At 36.8% G+C, this 26,432-nt stretch overlaps 1 long non-coding RNA gene across 1 annotated transcript; it reads right to left on the bottom strand.

Moving 5' to 3' along the window:
• Positions 1 to 813: 813 nt before the first annotated feature.
• LOC141560302 (uncharacterized) lies at positions 814 to 26,413 on the bottom strand. The gene is made up of 3 exons (XR_012487691.1): positions 25,990 to 26,413; positions 7,526 to 7,566; positions 814 to 2,129 (listed from the first exon to the last, which is right to left on the bottom strand). It is a non-coding gene; the product is annotated as an uncharacterized LOC141560302 (long non-coding RNA).
• Positions 26,414 to 26,432: the final 19 nt, after the last annotated feature.

The following is a 26,432-nucleotide window of genomic DNA, read 5'->3' on the forward strand; positions in this document are numbered from 1 at the left end:
ATTCATACTTAGGGGTACTGAGACATACTTATATCTAGGGGTACTTTGACGGACTTATATTTAGAGGTACTTAGACATACTTATACCTAGGAGTACTGAGACTTATTTATACTTAGGGGTATTTAGACATACTTATACTTAGAGGTACCTAGTTGTACTTATTAGTTATTCTCTGAAGGGAGAGGTGTTACCTAGCTTTATCCCAATTTCTAATCCTTTGACAATCCCATGGCCCATTTTGAGATTAGGGTATATTTAGACACTGTAGACTGCAAAATTTGAGGAATTGTGTGTTTAATGGTCTGTGAGATGTGGCAAATTCACCTTTTGTACATAAATGTCTACCAGTTACCTCGATTGGAGGAGTCAAGGGGGAAATTATGGAGGAGTAAGTGGTTCATCCAGCATTATCACCACCCTTTATCAGGAATTGTGGGTATTTAATCCAGAAAAAGAAAAACAAGGAGGACATGTGATGACCCTTTTTAAAAACAAGGGAATATTTTCATGCATTTCATCATTTCCTCTCCATTTTCTTAGAGGTCTAAAAGGGAAGGACACTTTTCTTTTTGTCTTTTTATTCCCAGTATCTATTACCAAGAGGAGTTCTTTTTAAAAAATATAATTTCATTGATATAGGGAACTTCAAATAAAGAAATACTCTTGACCAATGTAAATTTGTACAGGAGGCCTTTTATCTATACAGAATAGATCAGAATATTGCATTTGAGAGATCAAAAACTCTTGTTTTCCTCAGATATTTTATATTTACTTTTCATTTATTTTGTTTTTGCTGTTGAACAGACGATTTCCTTTTAATATGTCCCTTGAGAACAAGGACCGTTTCATTATTGTATTTGAACTCTGAGTGAAAATCAGCGTGGTGAAGTAGATAGAGGGTTGACCTTGGTCAAGAAATAAATTCTGTTGCTCTGTGCATTGTCAATGTGCTCTGCATTCTCGCAGACTTCAAGAATTCGGGGTTCCCTCCATGTCACAATCAGTCATCGCTGAAGGAGTTCAGTGATGAGGGAAGAGAATAAGTATTTATGAGTACCATATGGGAAGCATTGTGCTAAATGCTTCACAATGTTCTCATTTGATTCTTTTAACAACTCTGTGAGATAGATGCTGTGAACTGAAATAGAAGCCCAGGGTCACACAGTTAGCAAGGCTGGATTTGAATTTAGTTCTTGAATTTTGGCCACTGTACCGTTTAGCTGCCTCTAAAGTAAAATAAAGGTAATTTAATGACACTAAAATATTATTTTTTTGGTAAAAGTGTGACTTTAATTCTGGACTTAATTCTTCAAGTAGGCTCTCTCCAATTAATTAAGTCATTCTCCAATATTGAGCACCATTTAGATGTAGCTGGTAACATCATGCATCATCGACAATAAAATGCTATAATTGGAGTTCGAATCCTGCTTTGGACACTTATGAGCTCTGTGACTCCAAACAAGTCATTTAGCCTCTGACTCAGTTTCCCAACTGTAAAATGGAGTTCATAACAGCACCTGTTTTTAAGGGTTTATTGTGAAGAACCAAAGAGATAATATGTCTTCAAAATGCTTTGTATAGTGTGTGGCACACAGTAGGTGCTATAAAAATACTCTTCTTCTTCCTCTTTCTTGGTATACATATGTACATACTTTACATTGTTCCTATTATTAAAGCCATTATAAGAGCTGTCATTCAGGGAGCCATCCTTGAAATCTGGAGCTGAGTTCTGCCTTGGTTTTTGCTGCACTGGCTCCTGAGAATCGTGTTTGAACTAGATTCTGCCCATTATTTGGGAGATCATGCTATGTTTCCTTTCATTCTAGTCAGCAGATTCATTTCAGTTCTGAAGAACAAATGGAAACTGGAACTCCTGATTCCATTACCCCATACAGAAGACTATTATCAGGGCTCACCATTGTGCTATTAGAGCAAAGGGAAGGGGGCTTTCTGCAGATGAATGAAATATCCTCTGAGTGTTTAGCTGACTTGGCAGGACTCACTGGGTGTGGTGTCTTGATTCAATGAGGAGAATAACTTGTTATTGTTACAGAGCCAGGAAATTCAAAGTTCTTTCCCCTTGGACTTTTGGATGTCTCCTGGACACACAGAAAAGGCCCCTGAGCAGACTGGAACAAAAACACAAGTCTTATTTAGGGACCGTGTAAGCGCTGGCCATCAAGTTAAGTTAAAAACCTCTCTTAATAGTTAACTTGGCCATTATATCCAGCGTGCTGTGGTGCTATAGTGCCAACAGCTCTGAACAGCTTCTCTAGTTTACAATCAATAATTTTCCATGGGCTTCAGATTGACACTCCCCTGTTTCTGTTCTCAAGCTATGTTTTAAGTTTTCTGTTTTTTTTTCTTCAGGAGATACATTTCTGTCATTCAATATCTGCATCATAGCTCCTAACAAAATTAATTTGAATAATATTACGTTTCTTACTTATGTGCTTTTGCACAGGCTGTCTTCCCATGCCTAAAATGCCCTTGTCCTTCCTGTCCTGGAACTAACTTTCATGGCTCAGCTCAAATATTACCTCCTTCAAGAAGACTTTGGAGATTTTCCCAAATCATTCATGTTCTTCCCTTAATTTTTTTGTATTCATTTCACACATTTCTTTTACTATCATTATTATTAATAAATAGCATTTTTAAGGTTTGTATTATCTCAGTTTACCCTCACAACAATCCTGGGAAGTCACTGCTTCTATTACCCCCACTTTATAGATGAGAAAATAGAGGAAGAGGTTTAAGGGCTTTAACATTTTGTTTTCCCCTTGTGGAAAATAACTTCCTTGAGGACAATTTTACATTTTTTCTTTGTATTCTGAATTGGTCGACAATTTATTAAGCATTTACTATGTGCCTAACATAGCAACTTGTATGTAACATGCTCTCCTGGTCTGCCGTAGGCCAACAGAGTACCTTTGACCACTGACCTTTGCAGTGTCAACTCTACTCGGCTCGCCTCCTCTGAGGCCTTCAAAGGTCTCTGGCCACGATCTCTTGAATCTATAGTTTAATAACCGGTAGCGCACTCAAGAACAGCCACGTGTAATCTTAAAAGCCTTTATTATATCTACTCACGTAATGCCCTGACTTAATGCCCTGACTTGTTAGCAACCTAGTGAACACCTGGTCTGAAGACCCACGTGTTCTCTACCAAACTCCTTACCTCTCTTGGCTATCCATCAGCGTGGCTCAGCTACCCCAGGCCAGGGAGCCAGGTTAAAGAGAGAGACTACTGTCTGCAGTGGGCTTATAAAGGGCTGTGAGGTCACACACACAGCCAACCAGTGAGAGAGCCATCACTCATTATGAAGCTATCTCAATATGGCCAGGATCCCACCCACAGGGCAGTCCTAAATCCACAGAGAATACTTCTGGACCACTCAATCTCCCGATTCACTGTGACGCCGCCCATTTGAAGGACCCTTACAATTCCCTTCTCTTGTTTTGCAGGAACCGCATCCTTACAATTCCCTTCTCTTGTTTTGTGGGAACCGCATCCTTACAATTCCCTTCTCTTGTTTTGTGGGAACCGCATCTTTACAGCAACTGTTAACATCCTACAAACTTGATAAATGTTTGCTGATTTATTTTTTGAAATAGCTTCAGTTCACGGAAGAATTAAAGGTCCAAATGAACACATTGGCTTTGAGTTTAATTCATGTTCTTCCAGTTCCCCCCATTTGAATTAAAATTTTTTTGGAAGTCCTATTGGCAGCTGGGGTAAGGCTGGCACTAATTCAAGACACACTTGTCTTTGCTTACATTTAATAATTTTCAATAGTTAACAAAAAAAGAGATTAATTAACTATTACATAAGGATTGTCAACAAAGATAGGCAGTGAGAACTTCTTGACTTGATTCAGCTGAAAAGCTTGAAGCTCCCTTGTCTGAGTTACTCGGTATGATCCACAGCCAAGCGGCCCCATAAGGGAGTGACGTTCAAATTTTCATTTAGGCCCTTGAGCCAACCAAGTCTTGCAAATGGTCTCAATGTGGTTTGAGAAAAAAATATTGTAATTTGCATGGCAGGAAAAAGGTTATCCCCCCCTTTTTTTTTTGCATTGGGGAATAGGGGATAAGTGGAGTTCATCCTTGAAAATGGGAAAGGATCAAGTATAGTTATTTTTGTTGGGCTTGGATCCAGTTTGGGGACTATAATTGGCAGGTAATTTACCAATTTGTTGAAGGCAATGTTAGGGGGAACAATAATGAATTGCTGTTGGATTTTCAATTGGCCCCCGAACTCTACGACTATGAGGTGGACAATTGAGTTAGAAGGTGCCCAATGGTCTGTCCTTGAAGGAATGATTTCCCATTTGTGTTTAAGTGTGTAGCCTTTGAGGGTGTTTCTTGGAAAGAAAAGAGACCAAGGATTAGTCTCAACTACCTCTCCTAGGTCTCAAGTCTTGGCTGTCTGACCTTATATTAATGAGCAGCTTGAAACTCAAGAATACCCAAAGCGATTTGGCTGGCGAGCCAAATGCCCATGGAAACAGCTGTTGGCTGCTTCTCTCCTACTTTTTGTAGGGTTGGTTTCTTTATCCCATAGGAATGCCTATGGTAGATATCAAATGGATGCCATGAGCAATTATTAAGCATCTGCTATGGGCCAAGCACATTGTAAACATTGGGGATATAAAGGGAAAAACAATTTAAAAATACTGCCTTATGGAATTTACATTCTATTTACTACAACAAGTAGAGAGGCTGAATTTGAGTTCAAGTCTTCCTCACTCTGAGCTCATTGTTCTATCTGTCTTGTCGCCAAGTTATAAATACATGTAAGAATCACCCATGGGCCAAACATGAGTCCCTCATAGACTTGTTTTTATATTGTGAGGGGAATTCAGTGATAAAGTACCTGATTTGACTTGGTGCTTCTATCCAGTCAAAACCTGAATTTTGAAAGTTAACTCAGGTCTAGAAATTCAGTTATTACCATGTAAAGAGAAACCCAGAGTTTGGTTACAACAATAATGGAAAAATTAAGCAAGAAAAGCATTTTCAGGATCCATTTCTCAGGTTTGTACCTTGCTATTCCCTCCTCCCCCCTTAGAGTCTGAGAAGGGAGTTTCTCCTCCTTTCCTCAAATCAAGGTTGTTAATTGAATGATAAATTGCTTACTTAAACAGTCTAGGGAATATATGTATAAATGCAAATCCATTTCCTACTCTTTCTTTAGTCAGCCCTTCCCCTATTAAAATTCCAATTATCTTAACCACTAAGCCACAATTGTCCAATGTCTATGAATCAGTAATGGCAATGGTCATTATCTTCTAGAGAGGTTGAAGATAGAGTCCCTGACATCACATAACAATAGAAGGCAAAGACTTGCCCGAGGTGAACCTTTCTTAAGTGTTTTATTATTGTTGTTATTTTTATTACTACCTATTTTTTTTTTTTGATGAATTGTTTAGAGTGTATACCTAAAAAGATATACAAAAAACTAGAAGTTTTAAAAATAAATGTTATTGATCTTTTCTTTTTTTTCCACCACAGGCTCATCTTTATTTATCAAGTCTCAAAGAAACAAAGTTAAGAACAAACAAAATGTATTCAACAATAGGCACCAGAGGGCCCCTTACCCTTGCTCCACCCTCATTCTGGAGGGAGGTGGATTTCATTTCTTGTTTTACCCAGTTAATACTGATCATTGCCTTTAATTTGAGTTCAATTAAAGACACCACTGGATTCAGGAAGACTTGGATCCAAGATCCATCTCTGAGAAGTACATGTTTTGTGACTCTGGATAAATCACTTAATCTTTCTGGTCCTCCTCAAGAAGCTCAAATGAGATATTGTGTGCTTTGCAAACATTAGAATGGCTCTATAAATGGGATCTACCACCACCACCAGCATCACTTGTTATATTATTCTCCTGGGTCTGTTTTCTTTGTTTTGTTTCCTTTGTTGACCAGATAAACTGGTGACATTTGAAGCCAACAATCTACAGAGATCATGTATATTGAATTTTAATGTTTGATTGGATGCTTTTCTGTAACTAGATTAAGATGGCCAATTAATTCCTGCAACACCCTGGAGCTGGGCTGTGGAGGAGCTGACCCACAGTTCCATTTTAGACTTCTCTTCCCAATCCCCACCCCAAGTATCTTACATTTTCAGCCTTGTCAAAAATTAAATACAGAAGGGAGGTCAGCAACCAATTCTTCCTAAAAGATAGGTTTGCATTTATTTCTCTTTGTGACCCATTCTGAAATCCTTAATCAAACCAACTTTCTCCAAGTCACTGTGAAGTTGGTGTTAATTGGGGTTTTGCCTAGAGAATAAGGACTGGACCCTTCAGGCTGCTGCTTCCCTTTGCTTAATAACCTCCCCAAATCTTATTTTGAAAAGGTTAATTGTAATTTTTTTTAGCTTTTACTTTTTTTTTCTTGTGAAAATGCCCTTTTGTAACTGAATCTGTATATTCCGTGAAAATTTAATAATTGGTCAAGAGATAAAATCTAACTGTTTTAGCTTTAGAAATAGACTCAAAATCTGATTGAAAAATAGAATTGAAGAGGGAGGCTCAAATGAAGGATTTTTTAAAAATGTGTCATCTAGAAAAAAATCTACATTTCTTTTAGCTTTCTTCTTTTTCTGTCTTTGGCAAATAATTGTATCAGATGCTGGTGGCATCTTTCACGATAGGAGTGAACTGATTCTTTAGATGAATTGTATTTATTGGTTGCTTAGGAAAGTGATTAATATATTGCATAACTGGATTATATATATATATATATATATATATATATATAAAACATATATATATACACACATATATATATGTATATATAACATATATATATATACAATCATAGGCATGTGTGTGCACATGAATTTATATTAATACCTCACTGTAACAGGGACTATTTCATGGTTGTTATTGTATTCACTTCACACAGTAGGTGCTTAATAAAGTGATTTTGATTTATCTGACTTAATGAGATGGTCCACATAAATGAATTGTCCAGATACTTGAAGTTTGTCTCCTTTGAAATACCAACTGGAAATTTTAACTATTTGAGATATAAATCTTTTTTTCCCCCTGAGGCTGGGGTTAAGTGACTTGCCCAGGGTCACACAGCTAGAGAGTGTTAAGTGTCTGAGGCTATATTTGAACTCAGGTGCTCCTGACTTCAGGGCTGATGCTCTATCCACATGCATTCTCCAAGACCAAGATTGATTTTTATGATGACTTGAACTTTGGCTTTTAATTAGTGATTTTTTCCTTATTCTTTCAAAGCCATGGTGTGTACCCGACTCTCATTGTACTTGCTCTTGCCTTAATTCTTACTTAGCCTTTAGTCACTGAATGGGTATTGCCTCAGACAAGCTAAGAACTAGGAAAAAAAAACAGTTTAAAAAGGCTAGAATCTTCCACTGTATCCAGGATCATTATGGGTCATCTTGATCTATGTCTTGCCACTAGACTCTGATGACCTCGAGGCTGATCACCCTCCTGATATTATCATTGATCCTCTTCCAGAATGAAGGGCGAACAACTTACCTCTAGAAGACACCATCCTCCTGTAATCTGTTTCTTCTAATCTAGTTTGAGAAATAAGATAAATCAATCAAAAAAGTAAGCATTTAATAAGTGGCAAACATGGGGGACATCAAGGAAAAAACAAAGCAATCCTTGACCTCAAGGGACTTAGGTTCTGTAGCTTGTGAGGACTGAAAATTATGAGCTGCTTAGCTGGGTGCAGACCCATCCTGAGAAACTGTACATTCAAGGGAAGGGCCCAGGACAATGCTGACTCAGGGTGTGCCCAGTGAGTTTACATTCTAGAGATAACCAAGCTAACGTATCGATTTAAGTCTCCACAGCCCAAGGAAGGGCTGCTGGGCCTTTCTTTCAAAGGACACTTCATGGCCTTTCATAACTTTTAAAGCAGTCCCAAAGTTTGGAATTCAGACTGCATGTTTCCATCAGGCTGGAACCAATTATCAGGTTTTACATAATCGTAACTTCAAAAAGAGCAAATTCAAATACGTGGGTCCCCTTCAGAAGACACATTATTTGTACTCTTCAAGTCTTAGCTGCATCTTTTTATACATGTTCTCACATTGTCTCCTGCATTAGACTTTGAACTCCTTGAGGACCAATTATACCTTTTTTTCTTTCTTTGTATGTCCAGTATTTAGAATAAAATGTGGTATATAGTAGGTGCTTGATAAATGCTTGTTATTCTTCCATTTGACAAACTTTCAAATACTTTAATGTATCCTCTAAGTCTTTTCTCCTTTGCACCAAACATCCCTAATTCCTTCAACCTCTCTTCTTCTGGCATGACCTTGAAGTTATCAATCCAATTTATTTCTCTTTGGGTCCTCAAGGTGTTCTAAAAAGAATCTATGGTTGAATGTAGTGTATTCTTTTTCAATGCCCTGATGATCTAATATGTAGATTTTGGATCTCATTAATGTGGGCACTCAAAAAATCTACCCATGCTTTTTCATCCCCTCCCCCCATAAGATATCTGTCCAACATTCTGGAAGCTCTTTTTTTTTTTTTTTTTTTTTTTGCAAGACAATTGGAATAAAGTGACTTGCCCAGGGTCACCTAGCTAAGTATCTGAGGCTGGATTTGAATTTAGATCCTTCTTGCTCTATCTTCTGTGCCATCTGGCTGCCCCTGTGGATTTTTTTTTTCAATAACAGTGCAGATGCTATATATACATAGGTTATTTCTGCATTGTATCATTGAAAAAAGTTTTATCAATGCCCTAATGCCTTGGCCTCGGAAGAATCAAAGTTAATAAGTGACCAGCAGAGCGATTAAATAACATGTGGAGGATGGAAGCAGGTGGCAGCATACTCCCAATGATGACTTGTTTTTGAGAAGCAGAGTAAAAGAATCATTTCCAGTGTCTATGGGAGGATTGTGTAAGCCCACACTGTAGGTGAGTATATGGAATGACTCAACCATTCTGAAGAATTAGAAGCTATTTGAGGAAAATCATAGAAATGTTGATTTCCTTTAACTCAACAATGCCAGTCTAGGGCATCTATCTAAGAGAGATCAACGGCAGAAATGCTTCATCTACATGCTAGAATATTTGTCAGTAGCTGTCTTTGTGGTAGCAAAAACCAAACCCCAAATAAAATAAAAACAAAGTGAATGTCTATCAATTAGGAATGGATACTCAGTCAATGAACAATTATTGAGCACTATGTGCCAGGTACTGTGCTAATTGTTGGGAATATAAATACCATAGCTAGTGTTTTGTTTTGTTTTTTAAGAATTAATGAAACCTTTTTTTTCCTCCAATGATATGACTCTACAAGGAGAACAGCCCAAATGGTGTACTGGCATCCCCCCTCTGTTTGTTTGTTTTTTAATCCATAGGGCTTCCAGAATGTTTCCATATTCTTGCTTTATGGTGGAGTTATGAAAAGACATTGGCAAGAATCACAGAATGAAAAAGTGAGAATTTTGAGATGCTTTAGTAAAGGAAGTATTCATATCAGCGAGATCCCAGATCCATCTATTTGATCATCAGGGCATCGGAAAATAATAAACTGGTGGCGCAGTGGATAGAGCATCAGCCCTGAAGTCAGGAGGGCCTGAGTTCAAATCTGCTCTCAGACACTTAACACTTCAGGCTGTGTGACCCTGGGCAAGTCACTTAACTCCAATTGCCTCAAAAAATCAACAACCCACAGTTCTTATAAGGCTTATAAAATTTTGCCCTGATTAATAAATGAAGAATGCATTCATTAAGTCGTTACTATATATCAGACACTGTTCTATGTGCTAGGAAATAAATAGAAGGAAAAGGACAAATTTCTGCTCTCAAGGAGCCTCTATTCTAACAGGAAAAGATAATATCTAAAAAGGAGGTGGAAGCAGGGCCGGGGAAGTGGAAAAGTCCAAGCAGTGAGCAGTGGAGCTGAGTGAGGGGGAAGGATTGGAATACTTCCTGAATGGGCAGAGGAGGGGGCTGTGGGTACCTCCAAGGTGATAAGGCTGCTGACTCAGAGGTAGAAATGAGCAAAAAAATAATAAATATACACACATACATACATATCAAGTGAAGACTGGACATACACACATATACATATACACATATTGAAAACAATTCTTGCCTTCAAGAACTGACATAACAGAAAAGGCAAGTAATAAAAGAGTTACAGAGAACAGATGGAAAGTGGGAAGGGGGAACCTGGAGGGGCCCACCACAGAAGGTAGTTTCTTGAGTTGTGCTTTGAAAGAAATCAGGGATTCCAAGAGGTAGAGGTAAGGGAGGGAAGCATTCAACGGAAACACATGGAGTCAGGACATAGGGCTTCATGAGTGGCAAGCAGACAATTTCATTCCTTGAGTTTGCTCTGGCCCCTCATGTGCTCGTGGACCATGTGGTGGCTGGGGTGAGGAGATACTTGAAGATTTACGAAAGCCATTAAGGAAAAAGAATTATGTGTACAACAAAGACGGACATAGAGAAAGCTACAGAGATAGAGACGGACAGAAGACACAGATAGACACAAAGACAGAGACAGAAAGACACAGACACAGAGACAGACAAGCACACAATTGATTTCTCCATTGGAGCCTTGTGTATATACAGTCAGCTCTGGCTCAGCAGGCAATTAAAAAGTCTTCCATCATCATGAAGTAAGCCAACAAAAAAGTCACAAAAACCATGGAAATCTTTGAAGTGGAAGGCAGAGCCTTCCATCCCACATTCTCAGAAACAGGTTCACTACACTTCTATGTGGGCCCGCTTAAGGCAGACCACATTACACATAGGACTAATGGCCAGTTCTTTATTAAACAGTCCTTGTTATATTGTTATAAAGAAAAACTTTGATTCCTAGCCATAGACTGCCCCCATGACTCTGGCTACCTGCCTTGCAAATATATTTTGAATATAAGAATTACTGGATTAAAAAGAAAAAAAAACATAAATGACCTGCCCAGGATACATTTTTAAATATATATTCATATACATGGTTATATTGTATTACACTCTCTTGCCCCTACATTTTAAAATACACAAAAGTACCGTGAGAATTTTGGGTCCATTTTTTGGGGGGGTAGAAAATAAGATAATTATTAGAAAACTTGTGTTTTCTTCTAAGTCATTATGATGAAAGTTGGAGTGAGTAGGGTTTAGAGCTAGAAATAATCCTAAAGAGTAGTAATCCTACCACCTCCATTTACATCTATCAAAATTCAGGCTGAAACAGTTAAACGACTTGCTTTAAGATTCAACAAGGAGACGCACCAACTTTGGAACCCAAGTTGACTAGAGCCAGCGCTGTCTTGTATTCCTGGGGTGGTTGTATTACCTTTTATGAGATTACAATGTTATGTATGACAGCAGAGAGAAACTATTAGAGGTAATCCCTTCTCTCCTCTTTGTGCTCCGATTTAATTTAGATGAGGAAGAAGATGGATTGTTCTAAGCGAGGAGCTCTATCTAAGGAGTCGGCCAGTCTGTGTATAGAGTAGGGAGCGGTCCAGTTTGGGGGAAGGTTTTGCATTTATCTTTCTGGGCTCATCTCTGCCCATCACTATTTTCTCTCTCATCCTATTCCCACAGCTATCACTGTGAGCAGGCTTTAAATTTATCTGCACTCTTTAAAAACAATCAACAAAACAAAACACAAAACTCCACTCTGCCTAGATTCTCATTGGACCAAAGCATTAAACTTGACATCCACCAAAGAGATAAGATTACACTGGACTATCACCAAATCATTAACATCATTTGGAGTTTGAATCAATTTCTGAATGTCAGCTGTTAATTAACTTTTAAGTGTCCGTTCCACATAAACATCCATAGAACAGAATCATCTCACAGCCAAGTTCATGACTTCCTCCTGTCTTTTAAAATGGGTAGGCTGTTATTTCGGTAGACAAGGATATAAGGCTGGACACCTCTTGGTCATTGCTCATTCTGTATAAATGGTTTGGGGCTTATCTGTTTTATTAGGTTACCTAGGCTGCTTCTTCCCTAGCTCCTCTCCATCTTAATGCTCAGTGGAAGTAGAAACAGTCTGGGGACATCATTATACTTTAAGTACCATGTTCTACTTGCTTGCATTTGCACAATCCTGTGCAAGACAGGGAATAGAGTGGAAAGGGCACTAGCTTTGGAATAAAAGGATCAGATTGGTTCTTATGCTGTCCTACCTGTGTGACCTCAGGCTAATTTCATTTCTCTGGACCTCATCTCCAATCATTTGTAAAACGAAGGGGTTGGATTAGAAAAACTATAAGATCCCTTCCAACTCAAGAGCTAAGGGCCTCTGTATTTGTGATTCCAATTTTCTAGTCCTCCAATGAATTTGTAGGCAATATAGTGTAAAGAGCAGTACCATATGTAGAGGACTCTATTCTATCTCAGGCACTATCTTTCTTTTTATTATTGTTTTTATTTTATTTATTTATTTAGGCAATTGGGGTTAAGTGACTTGCCCAGGGTCACTCAGCTAGGAAGTGTTAAGTGTCTGAGTCTGGATTTGAATCCTGACTTCAGGGTTGGTGCTCTATCCACTGCACCATCCAGCTGCCCCATCTTTTTATTACTTATATCACCAGCAATTGGCTATGATGCACATACTAAGTGCTTAATAGATATTTTTTGGATTGGATGGATTGGCAAGGCACTTTAGCCCTCTGGGCTTCAGTTTTCCTATTTGCAAAATGAGGGGGTGAAATTATATGAAATTATATATTGCTCTTTCTTTGAGTATAATGATTTTCAGTTATTCTAGGTAAAAAACAGAAACTATTTAAAAAAGATTTTACTGATGTTTTAGAAAAAATACTGTTGTTATATTTAACATATATTGGATTATTTGTTGTCTAGGGGACAAGAGTGGGAAGAAGGGAGGGGGAAAATTTGGAACACAAGGTTTTGCAAGGGTTAATTTTTTTTTTCAAGGAAGAAAATATAATTATCTATATTAAAAAAAATGAAATTCAAAAGTGCGCCAAAAAACAGAAAATAAAATATGATAACATTGGTGTAAATCCACTTAAGGGTTCTAAATCAGGTATGATAGGCGATTCCTAGTTTGTGTTCAATTAAATCATAACTTTCCTAAAATTTTATTCAGTGATTTGCTGAAAAAGGTATCTACTATGGAGTACTCTGATAGGAGGTTCTTTCATTTTCTTTAAGTAGTTCTTACATGCACTTTCTTTTTTTTTTTTTTTAATTAAAGCTTTTTTTTCCCCAAAAATATATATATATATGCATAGATAATTTTAAACATTCAACAAGGATGTTGAAAACTATATTTGCATGTATTTTGAGAATAAAAAGCTATTGTCAAAAAATACTGTTGTTTCTTGGTCAGAATATATTTCTCAAATACTTTTAATGAGTTGAAAATTTCTTTTTAAAATTCAATAACTGAAATTGAGCCAACTCAGCTCACTATTATGTTTTACATATCTTGTTGGCTTCACAGGATATGATTAATTTTTTTTTAAACTGAACTTCTTCATTTCAAGTTTATCATATAAATAGACAATTTCTATAACCATATGGAAACATTTTTCCTCTCTTGTGGGGGGTATTATTTTCTACCTTTATGTTCACTGGCTTGAGCAAATTGCACAAGAAACTTCTCTGATTAAATGTGGGAGGTCACTTTTCTTTAAGCCTGGTACACAATAATCCTGGATGCTATGAATTTTAAGATGCAAATTACAGGAGCTTTGAAGCTGAGAACTATTCTCCTAGGCAATGCTTTCTACAAAAGAGCAGATAGAAAATATCATCATTTATGTTTTATTTGAGGAAGAACTGGCTCCTTGCTCCAGCAGGGGTGCTGGGTTTCTTCTTTCTTTCTTTCTTTCTTTCTTTCTTTCTTTCTTTCTTTCTTTCTTTCTTTCTTTCTTTCTTTCTTTCTTTCTTTCTTTCTTTCTTTCTTTCTTTCTTTCTTTCTTTCTTTCTTTCTTTCTTTCTTTCTTTCTTTTTCTTTCTTTCTTTTTAAATGAAAGAAACTCACATGTTTTGTATGTATTGAATGGAAATCTAATATTTCTGAATTCAGAAAACACCTTTAGTTCATCTATCTTTAACAAGATCTTCAAGCACTTAAAAATAGTAATTAAATTCGCAAGGCAATTAAGAGAATTGGCTTAATGATCTATGTAAAATCTACATGAGCAGTGATTTCATATCTACACATAAAAGTTTCAATAAATATAATAACCACTATCATCAATATAATTTCTATCTAAACATCAATGAAAGAGATTAGAAGCATAAGATAATACTCATCATAATAAACACCTTCCCAAACTGCTCATCTGCTAGCTAGTTCCTTGATTTCTACATTTAATTCCTATCTACTTGGTATATATCTTTTATGCATCTAATTATTTTCATTCTTTTTCCCATATTAGAATGTAAACTCTTCGAGGGAAGGGAGTATTTATTTCTACTTTCCACAGTGTCTGGCACATAGGCAGCTCTTAATAAATGCTGATTTATTGATCAAAAAAAAAATCTGATGAGAGGCTCACTATCTTTTGTGGGTTGTCAGATGATAAATTCCCATAAACCTCAAAATATCCTGGAAAATTTAATAAATAAACTCTACTGGAATTAGATCATTATCAGAGGTTGAACTAATGAACTAATTATAAATTAACTGAACATAATTTAGAGAATTATAACTCAAGAACAGCATTCTTAAGAGATTTCACCATACCAAATACTCATAACTGCCAAGGTACATACAATAAGGAAGAAATATAAAGAAGAAAGTATAACCTCATGGGGACAGGAAGAGATACATGTTACCCCAGTTGCCCCATCTACTTCTGGAATTGTTCCAGAGAAGTTCCAATGAATATACAGAGTATGTGGTCAAGTCCTCCAACACTTGTTCAACTGAAAAAGAAAGAAAGAAAGAAAGAAAGAAAGAAAGAAAGAAAGAAAGAAAGAAAGAAAGAAAGAAAGAAAGAAAGAAAGAAAGAAAGAAAGAAAGAAAGAAAGAAAGAAAGAAAGAAAGAAAGAAAGAAAGAAAGAAAGAAAGAAAGAAAGAAAGAAAGAAAGAAAGAAAGAAAGAAAGAAAGAAAGAAAGAAAGAAAGAAAGAAAGAAAGAAAAGAAGAAGGAAGGAAGGAAGGAAGGAAGGAAGGAAGGAAGGAAGGAAGGAAGGAAGGAAGAAAGAAAAAGGAAGGAAGGAAGGAAGAAAGAAAGAAAGAAAGAAAAAGGAAGGAAGGAAAGAAAGAAAGAAAGAAAGGAAGGAAGGAAGAAAAAGAAAAGTTGTTATACTTTTGGAACAAAAAGAAAATATCTCTACTGAGCAATTGTATAAGCTGACCATAGATACATGAAATTGGATTTGTCATATGTAACTAATTGGAAAGAGCTCACTTCTATCCAGGAAATGGCTAAGATCCATCAGTGGGATTAAAAAGGCCTCCATGAGTGACCTCCCTATGAATGCCACTGACAGCATATTAACAAAGAAGGATCAATGGTTACTTGTATGCATTTGGTTATACAAGTATAATGTTATGAGAAAAATGCAGGAGTAGGTGACAGAACCTAGAAATCATTGACATTTCTCTCATTCATCTTATCTATTTCAATGAACCTTAGGCAGAAATGATCTGGAGACCAAGCTGCTATCCTGCTAGTTTTCTTCAAATTTACTAATCTGTTTACTTATAGATAAATTCCCAAGGTTTAGCTCAGCTCCAGACACAAATTAAAGATTTAATAAATTTTGTGGGCGTTCTCTCTTGTCTCTGTCTGTCTCTGTCTCTCTCTGTGTGCTAGCTGTCCCCCTCTCTCTGTCTCTGTCTCAGAGAATCTGGATTTATCGATCAATGTGGATCATGCAAGAAAATGATAAAAGATGGCCACATACTACTCCAATATATACCAGAGATCTACTAAGATATTACTTGGTTACTAAAATTTTACATCAAAAAACAATCTTATAAACTCTTACAAGCTAAGTCCTGGTAGTACAAATATAAACCCCAAAATATCTTTGAGAAGTCAATCAATAAACTGTATTGGAACCAGACCATTTTTTCCCAGACAGAATTGATACCCACAATCATCCAAACATAATATTGATTCAAAGGACTTTGCAAATATTTTCAATAGTTTTTACTATTTCAAATACAGATTTTCTGAGCTATGTGGGACGTGATTATTTGGTATTTCTTTTCCCAGTACCTAGCATAGTGTTTGGCAAAAATAGGAGCTTAATAAATATGCTGGACTGATTGAACAAAAGAGTCTGTCGGATGGTCTCCTTGCTTTGAATTTTTCCCCACTCCATTCTATCTTCTCCGCTCAACTGGTAAATTGCTCTTCCTAAAGCACAGGTTTGACCATTCTTAACTCCTTATTCACTAAACTCCAGTAACTCTATTACCTCTAGGAGCCAATATAAAATTCTCTGTTTGGCAGTTGAAGCCTTCTGGAGCTTGACTTCCTTATGCCTTCTTTGTATTCTTATATTTTATTCCTCATCACACTCCCATCTGGTTATATAAGCTTTCTTGTTGATGCCAGTTCCAATGATCTTGTGATGAAGAGAGCCATCTACACCCAGGGAGAGAGGACTGTGAGAACTGAGTGTGGATCACAATATAGCATTCTCACTCTTTTTGTGGTTTTTCCATTGCATTTTGTTTTCTTACTCATTTATATTCTTTTTTTATCTGATTTTTCTTGTGCAGCAAGAGAATTGTATAAATATGTTTATATGTATTGAATTTTACATATATTTTAACATGTTTAACATATATTGGATTGTTTACCATCTAGGGGAGGGGGTAGGGAGGAAGAAGGAGAAAATCTGAACCAAAGCAAGGGTCAATGTTGTCAAATTGTCTGTGCATGTGTTTTGAAAACAAAAAGCTTAAAAAAACAACAACAACAACAAAAAAAACAAATATAAAGACCAAGAAGAAATCCATATCAGGTGGGAAGAGAATGAAATGCATACCATTCCCATTGTCCTGTCTGCTGCTACAGTTGTCCCTAGAGTTGTTCCCTGAACCTAGAAAAGTTGAAATTGTATCTAAATATTCTTATTCAATTATAAAAAACAGTTATTTAATGGACCTATTCAATAATCTACAGTATATTAAATTGGAAAAAAAAATAATAGGATAGCAATTTGCCTGCAAATCATTTTGATCTAAACTCCATAAAAATAGATATGAATGAGATAAATCATAATAATTGAATGATGAGTGAAAAATAATTTATTAAATACTTACCACCTACTAGGCACTGTAACAAATTCAATAGGAAGACAATTCTTACGCTTAAGAAACTTGCTTTCTAATTTGGAAGGACAAAGATATATAAGCTAATGGTGCCTAGGGAAGAATATTTTGTTTTAGGGACATGGAAGCTGAGATGGGCAGGATCATTTCTATAATTTTAAGTTTGTAAAAGGCATTTTACAAACAGTCTCATTGGATCTTTGTAGAGAACTTGTTGAGGGAATGTGAAGTCTAAGAAACACAAAAGGTAATACAATAATCCTTTATCTAGAGTGAATGATGGTACCCCAAACAGTAGAATCTCATGTTCTGGTGGGAAATAGGGAGAAATATAGGCTAGACAATAATGCGATTCAGTGGATGGAACTGGTTGGATTTTTGGACTCCGAGTATTTACGTTGGTTCAATATCAATTTGAAAGGTCTCTGAAGTAGTGCCCAAGGGATCTGCTTTGAATCCTATGCCATTTACAGTTTTATCAGTGACTTAAATGAAGGCAGAATTGGCAGCCTTGTCTAATTTGAAGGTGACACAGAACTACTGGTAGGAATGACTAATACATTGGATCATAGTCAAATCCCAAAAGGTCTTGAAAAGCTGGAACACTGGGCTGAATCTAATAAGATAAAATTGAATAGGGGTAAAATCTGACATTTAGGTTCCAAAAATTGACATTTCAACTTTAAGATGGGGGAGGTTTGGCTAAGTAGCAGTTTGTCTCAAAATGAATTGGGGTTTCAGTGGTCTGCAAGTTCATTATGAGTCATCATATGTGGTAGCAAAAACGCGCGCACACAAGACTAATGCCATCCTGTGTGGCATTAAGAGGGCAGAACATCCAAGAAAAAGGAAGGGATTGTTTGTCTGTTCTCTGCCCTGGTCACATCACATCTGAAGTTCAGTCCTGGTATCATACTTTAGGAAGAGCATTATTCGGCTGGATATCATATTTTAGAAAGGACATTGTTCAGGGGAGAGAACAGCTCCACAGGGTAGGGTGGGATGGGTATGTTGTAATTTCCTTTTAGTGTGTGAAGGACTATTATATAGAGGAAGAGTTAGTCTTGTTCTGTTTGATGGCAGAAGACAGAATTAAATCCACTGTCTGGAACTGGCAAAGAAGAAGCCCATTTAGACTTAGTGTTAAGAAGACCTTCCTACCTTGGGATCTGCAATACTTCTGAGTAGAATGGGACCAGTCAGAAGGTAGTGACTTCCTCCTCATTGGAGACATGCTGGTAAAGATGGATGGAACCCTGCTGGGGATGGGCTGGACTAGAATTTCCTTTCAGCTCTCAAATTCTGTGATGTTTTTGTGATGATAGAATAAAAATAACTGACATGCACCATATGTGCTAATTTAAGATTTGACACGTGCTTTGCATTTATTTTTTTAATGCTGGAGCCTCTAGATCTGCTTTCACAATTAAGTTGTTTTAAGTCACATGTGCTGGATTTCAAGTTAGAATTCATAACCTGGCCAGCCACAACTTCAGTGTATGTGTGGCCTTGGATGGGCAGTTCACTTTTTGGGGGAGTTCGCTTTCCTCATGTGTAAAAATGAGGATATTGGACAAGAGGACTTGGAATCTTCCTTCCATGTCAAGATCTTAGGAATAGACATCTAAAGAAACTGGTCATTTCTGAATGACCTCGGAAGCAACTATTTGTTGTTCAGGAGAAACTGTTCAAGAGTGATGCACAAAATAGACTTATCAACATGAAGATAAATGATAGATGCATGGTCTCAATTGTATGATATTATTCCTTCTAATGAAGCAGATTGCCACACATCTAAGCAATTCTTGGCCAAGTCCTTCCCCAAAGTCCGCAGGGGTGGTCCACTCAAAAAGCAGGGAGCCTGCATTTCAGAGAATTGGGAAATTAGAGCTAGAAAGGATGATCAAATCCACTCCTCTGTATTTACAAACTGTGGCTCTGACAAAGGGAGTCATCTGCTCATCAGAAGCTAAACTAAGAGCTTCTCTTCCCCACCCCCACTCCATCAACTATCAGCTAAGAGGAAATCTAGCCTGGACACAGAAGTCAGTCAGCAGGTGTGCACCAGAAACTAAACTGGGAGAGCAAGCCCCATCATGCCCTCCTCACTCTTTAGAGGCTATATATACCCTGGGCAGCATGCCTAAGTACACTGAGGAGGAACATTCTCTCCTCCCTGCCATCCCCCACCCCAAAACCATGTCCCTCCCCTTCCTCTGCCCAGGGAAGACCAGACTTTTCCTTCAATTATAACAGCACTGACAAGAGCACAGTCAGAGAAAACTCACAGATAGCTGGAGGCTCCCAGAGCAGAGAGCCAGGAAGACCTGGCTGCTTCCTCCCTCACTAACCGCTCGACCTGGGGCAACTCAACCTTTCTCAGTCTCAGTTTCTTCATCTGTAAAACCTGGATCAGATGGGATAATAAATCCAAAATGATTTTCAAACTTTAAAGTGATACATATACACATGTATATATGTGTATAAATGGGTGTATATGGGTATATATACATACATACTTACATAAATAAATATAAATGTGTCATTGAAGGGAAAATGTCATTTCACTTAGAAGTAAAAAATACAGGTGAAAGATTTTTTCATATTCGAGTGAAATTATATGTTCATATACATGTATATATATACACATATCTATGTAGATATGTATATGTATATGTATATATCTGTAAAATGAACTGTAAAGAAAATAGCAAATTCCTCCAGTATTTTTGCTCAGAAAACCCCCAAAATGAGGTCATCAAGAGTCACACATAACTAAGAAAAGTGAACAACAACATGTAAATATATACATATGTGTGTGGATCTATATCTCTTCACACATCAGTAACGTTCTGTCTCTATTTCTGGCTCTGTGTCTCTGTCTATCTGTCTCTCTGTCTCCATCTCTCTCTTCCTTACTTAGTATTATTAAAATTAGAGGGGCTCTCAGAAGCCATTTAGTTCAATACTCTCATTTTACAGTCAAGAAATGGAGGCCCTTCAAGGTCACACAGCTAGTAAGAAGCAGAACCAGAATTTGAACTCAGGGCCAGGGACTGTTTAGCATCTTTCCCACTGTACCATGCAGAATCAAATATCATTGCCTTTTTTTTTTTTTTTTTTTTTGTACACAATCTTTCACTCGGAATCATAAGATCATAGGTATAGAACTAGAAGAAATTTTAGAGATCCTCAGGATCAGGAATTCCTAAACTGAGGTCTGTGGACTCCCAAGGAATCCATGGATAGATTTCAGGACGGTTTGTAAAAAAACTTGTAAATTTATTTTTTTTGCCACTTTTCTTTGTATCTTATTTCCACCACTTTTTCTTGTAACTTTTTTTTTTCATCATTCTTTCTTATTTATTTTTCACTACTTTTCTTGTTTATTTTTTACAGGTTTTCTTTGCATCTTTATTTTCATCACTTTTCCTTGTTTCTTTGTTTTTTTTTTTAATTGTTCCACTTTTCCTTGTATCTTTATTCTTTCATCATTTTACTTTTTTGTTTCTTTATTTTTATCACTTTCCTTGGTTTTTTTTTTTTTTTTTTTGGCCACTTTCCCCTGTATCTTTATTTTTCATTGCTTTTCTTGTGTTTTTATTTTTTACCACATTTCACTGTATTTTTCACCACTTCCTTGTTTCTATTTTTTTTATCACTTTTCCTTTGTTTCTTTGTTTTTTTAAAACCACTTTTACTTGTATCTTAATTTTTACTTCTAATTAAAATATAACACATTCCCTTTGATTATGCATTTTTAAATAACATCATGATTCAGAGAAGGAGACCCCAGGGCATCAAATTTCCCAAAGAATCCATGGCACAAAAAAAGTTTAAGAATCCCTCCACTATACCTCCCCTCCTACTCCCCTCCAGGTTACAGAGGAAACAGTTGAGGGCCGGATCAGCGAAGTGGCCACAGGCTCTATCTTCCAGTCTGTTCCCTCTTTCCAGCAAATTGTCCTGCTTGAGACTCACCCCCATGTGCTAATCCAGTGATAGGGATAAAAATAGAAGCCTCAAGTGCCCATTGCCAATCTTGCATTCTAACCTCTAATCCACCAGTAGCAAGGGCAAATGTTTTCAGGAAAACAGGCCTGGCCCTGCGCAAAAGGGGATCACTTCAAAGATGGGGAGCCATAGGGTCATAAAAAGGGCAATAGGCTCGGAGCCAAGAAAAGTAGATTTTGAGTTCTCAGTCCCCAATTAGCTGTATGACTCTAGCCAAGTTGCAGTCCCTCTCCAAAACACAGAAGAGTCCTCTATAAAATGAGAATAATTCTTTCACTGTGTATTTCGTTCATATATCTGAATTTCATGGTTGAAATGCAAACCTCTGTTCTTTAGAATGTCTTGCTTCCTTCAAAGATCAGCTCAAGTGCCACCTCCTACAGGAAGTCTATCTGGATCTCTTCCAAGTCCTCAAGACTTCCCTCAAATTGCTCTTATTTGTTTTTTGTATATTTTTCTTAGAACAGTGAAAAATATTCTGGATTTTGAGTCAAGCCATCATTGTTCAAATCTCAGACTTCCTATTTATGTGATTTTAGGGAAATCATTTACCTTTCTGGGCCACAGTTTTCTCATCTGTAAAATGAGGCCATTCAACTGGGTGATTTTTAATAAGCTCTCTTTCAGCTCTAAATCTATGATCTTATGTAAATACTACTATGTTTATGAAACATAAAATCCTGCATTACAGGAACTGTTTAATTGTTGTCTTTGCATTCTCACCATCTAGCAGAGTGCCTGACATTTAGTAGGTGCTTAATAAATAAATGCCTTTTGATGAATTGATCATTTATTTTCCTTCCTGAAATGTAGTAGATCCCACTATGATATAAACTCCTTGAAGGCAGGAACCATTTTTTTTTTTTTGTCTTTATAACTCCAGTATCTAGCTTGCTGTTTTGTACCCATTAGGTGTTTAATAAATGCATATGAAGTTGAGTTGGGTTGCTGTATCAAAAGTGAGGTAATGGTATTTTTATAAAGTTCCTAAAGACCAATTTTGCTAGAAGGGCAATGATACACAGTCTCAGTCAGCACACTACCTTTCAACAATGCTCAATTTAAAAAAAAAAAGTGAAATGATGAACCAGTTGAAAAAACAAACAAACGAACAAGAATGTATTGAATACTATATGAAAATGGTGCCAAATGAACAATCAGTTTATGTTTCCATAAAATTATAGATTTCGAGCCAGAAGAGAACTTGGAAGTCATTATTCTATATTCAGAAAAGCTAAGGCTGAAGCTCTTGCCCAAGATCACAGAGGTAGCAAAAGATGTAACTAAAGATTCTAAAGACATCACTCTTCATCTCTGGCTAAATTGAATAGGAATGAGCCTTCTGCATTGTCATCCAGAGCACATCATTGTAGAGAAATTCACTATTAAAACATTCAAATTGGAAAACCAATAATGGTCCTAGAGAATAAACAATGAAACATTCCTCCTTCAAGCAGAGAGATGGGGGAAGTACTGAGACAGATTATTGTATATACAATTAAACAATTAAATGTTTTTTTCTTGATTGTTTTTATTTGATACAAAGGAGGTTTCAATTTGAAGGAAGATGGGAAGCAGTGAATATGGCATAATTAGATACAACTTATTGTAATAACAAAAGGTCTTGACAAACCATATTTATTTTTAAAAAGTCAGATCAAGCAACCCACAGATAGGAGCAACAGTTAAACTAGTTATCTGGTGACTGGTAACTTGCAGTTGTTTACAAACCCAACAGTTCTCTTCAGGTGTTAGCTTTTTTTTTTTTTTATTTAATTTACTGGTAAATTATATCATAATATGTGGCAAGAGGCTTGAGACTTTTTTGAAAGCTATATTTGAAGTTTTGCCAATAACCTTAAGGCATTACACATATCCACACATAATGTATATAATGTGTACATTAATGTATATACTCAGATCTATCTATCTATGTACTATCTATCTATCCACTCGTGTATTCAACCATCTCTCTGTCTCTGTATCTCTTTCTCTGTTTCTGTCTCTGTCTCTCTCTGTCTATCTCTACCTGTCTGCCTGTCTATCTGTCTGTTTGTCTGTCTCTCTCTCTCTCCTTTCCATACTCCTCAAAGAGCTACTTGCCTTGCCAGCAGCAAATTCTTGATTTGGTTTGAATCCAGCTACCCTAGATTTTGGATGGGATGTACCTGATCACAAAGATACAAACCAGAATTCTGCCAAACAAAATCTCTAAGACTGAGTGAGTCCTGGGAGGAATATTACTTACAAATGAGACCTAGAAATGAGATCTTTGGCAGATGTGACCACAGACACGATGGCTTTACCTTGGCAAGCTTCAGTTTTCGCGCTATAATGTGCTATTTACTTTGTGGGGTAATGGAAGAGTCAGTATTTATAAGCTGGGTCTTGTCATGTTTCAAGTAAAGGGCTCTATCTCATTTGATCATAACGACTATAATTATTTCTACCAGCTTATATCAAGTAACCTATAAGTGCTTATGAATGTTACAAAGAGAAAAGTGAATTGTTTTTTGAATTTACATTCTATTTGTATAGTTTAAATACCTAGTGAAGTACCATTTGAATTAAGACTCTTAGATGTAGACCTAGAATATAGTCCAACCCCTTATTTTCTTTAAAGGTGTTTGGGGGAGAATCTGGGCAAGTCCCTGCTTTTATTCTGTCATTTTGGCTCCACTTCTAGAGATTATTCTAACCCCTTATTTTAGATTAAAAAAAAAAAAAAACAAAAACCAAACAAACAGGGGGCAGCTAGGGAGTAGCATGTTGTATTTAAATTAAGTTAAAATAAATTGTATTTACTTATGTATTATATACAGTATTTATATCAGCGAGATCCCAGATCCATCTATTTGATCATCAGGGCATCGAAAATAATAAACTGGTGGTGTAGTGGATAGAGCATCAGCCCTGAAGTCAGGAGGACCCGAGTTAAAATCTGGTCTCAGACACTTAACACTTCCTAGCTGTGTGACCCTGGGCAAGTCACTTAACCCCAGCCTCAGGGAAAAAAACAAAAAAACAAACAAACATTATGGGAAGTTAGTCAAACAGGCAATAAACATTTATTAAATATTACAAAAATACAAATGTAAAAATGAATGCCTGCCCTCAAGGAACATATAGAGACTGTATATAATACATAAGTAAATACAATTTATTTTAACTTAATTTAAATACAACATGCATATAAGTAAATACAATTTCAGAGAATTAATAAGTGGAAACTAGAGAAAAAGGCTGGTTTAGATGGTGAAACCCAAGCTAAACCTAGAAGTAAGCTAGAGAATCCAAGAGACACAGAAGAAGGAGGAGACATATTAAGAATATGAAGGCAGTCTTTCAAAAGTATGGAGGTGGGAGACAGCTTCAAGAAAGAAAATGATGTTTTTGATCTAAGTGTATTTCAAACCATGTTTCAGAGTCTTTCAGGGAGTTCTAATTAAGTGCCTGACAATAGATTTGCTACTATCGAAGGAAGCAGAAGGTTAGGAAAAATAAACAACTGAAATTAGTGGCAGTCATTCAAGACTTAATATATGGGTACAAATTGATTTGATTAATCATTCATACTGTTGTGTCAGAAGCCTCAAGTTGAGAAGGAAAAATCAGGCTTTGGAATCGAGGCGTGTGTATTCTTAAAACTTGTGGCCATAAAGATGTCGAGATGTCTGGAATGTTGAAGAACAAGGACATCTGTCTGTGGGAGAAATGTCGGTTATTCTCAGAAACACCCAGGCTGGAATCACAGCTCCTGGTCAATTTTTTCTCGGTGTCTCTGGGTTCCCAAGGGTTTTGCACCTGTTCTTTTAACCAGCCTGGCCTTTGAGGGAGAATAAAATGAGAAGAGAAAGAAGATGATGGGAAATGGGGCATGGTGGTTGGGAAATTCCCAGTTCTTTCAACTTTCATAAACATTCTTCTTATAACTAAGGCCAAAAAAAAAAAAATTAAAAAGAGAGAAGGCTAAGAAAATTAAGCATCAAAGTAAGAAGTTTAAACAACAAAAATGGCAAAGGCATTTACAGCCTCCTCAAAGCAATTCTCTGCTATCCGTTGCAAATGTAAGGTTTCAATGACGCTTCCTGAGCTTTCCCTCTTTGAGACAATTAATTTCTGTCGGTTGAATTTGCATGAAGCCACAGATGTCTGGTCTCATATTACTGCTGTTTTCAGTTTCCACTTAATTTTTTTTCTTCAGTCTCTTAGTTTGATGAGAAAAAGTAGTTCTCATGAGGGAGAGGCAGTTGATGCATAAGGGCGAAAAAAACACACAAAAAACCTAAACACACTCCTTTGTTCAAATTATAAAATATACCTGCATTGGTACATACTTTCTTCATCTCAAATTTCCTAAATCAGTGAAATTTTTTAGGTGCAGTCCATAAACTTCTACAATACCCATTTCTACTTGATAGAACTTAAGTTCTGCAATGATAAGTATTGTCTAACTTTTAATCCCTCTGTATCCCCTGGCTAGTATGGTGTCTAGCTCCCTTAATATACGTTAATTATATGTTATATACATTAGTTGATGGATTGTAATAAGGCTCAACTGAGATAATTTATGGAAAGTGCTGTAAAAACTTTAAAGCACAATATAAATTTCAGTTATCATTGCCCTTCATTTCCTTTCAAACTGGCTGAATTCGGAAGTGCCTACCAAGACATATTTCAAGGCTATGTTCTGGTTTTAACCTCAACAGATAGAAGTTGCACTTACCCAGATGGAAGAAGTGGAGGAGGGGAAATCCAGCCAGCGATGAGGAACTTGTACTCTGTCATCTCAGGGTTTCACAATCCCCACAGGAAGCATTCTAAATTGGCTCGACTGGAGCTGCAAGAATTAGCTAATCTCTCATTTCGACACAAGGTTCATTTAGGCAGAACATCTTAAATAGCTAGGGAGGAATGAGCTCAGCAGACTGACAGTGCTCTTGGATCATGGCTGGGAGATCCTTCACATTGGTCCACATTGAGTTGGGGGGACTGGATGAGAATCAGGCAAACCCAACCTTGAATGAACCTTCTCCCCACCTCCCCATCAAAAAGACTCTTACAACTTGTCCAAGCTATAAGATCTACAAATTGAAATGCTGTCCCTTTAATGTGTCTCTCTGAGTTCCACCATGCTGTTCTTGTGTCTATTTCTGGTCTCTGAACTGG

The sequence above is a fragment of the Sminthopsis crassicaudata genome, chromosome 3 (genome assembly GCF_048593235.1).
Source record: "Sminthopsis crassicaudata isolate SCR6 chromosome 3, ASM4859323v1, whole genome shotgun sequence".
Lineage (NCBI taxonomy): Eukaryota > Metazoa > Chordata > Mammalia > Dasyuromorphia > Dasyuridae > Sminthopsis > Sminthopsis crassicaudata.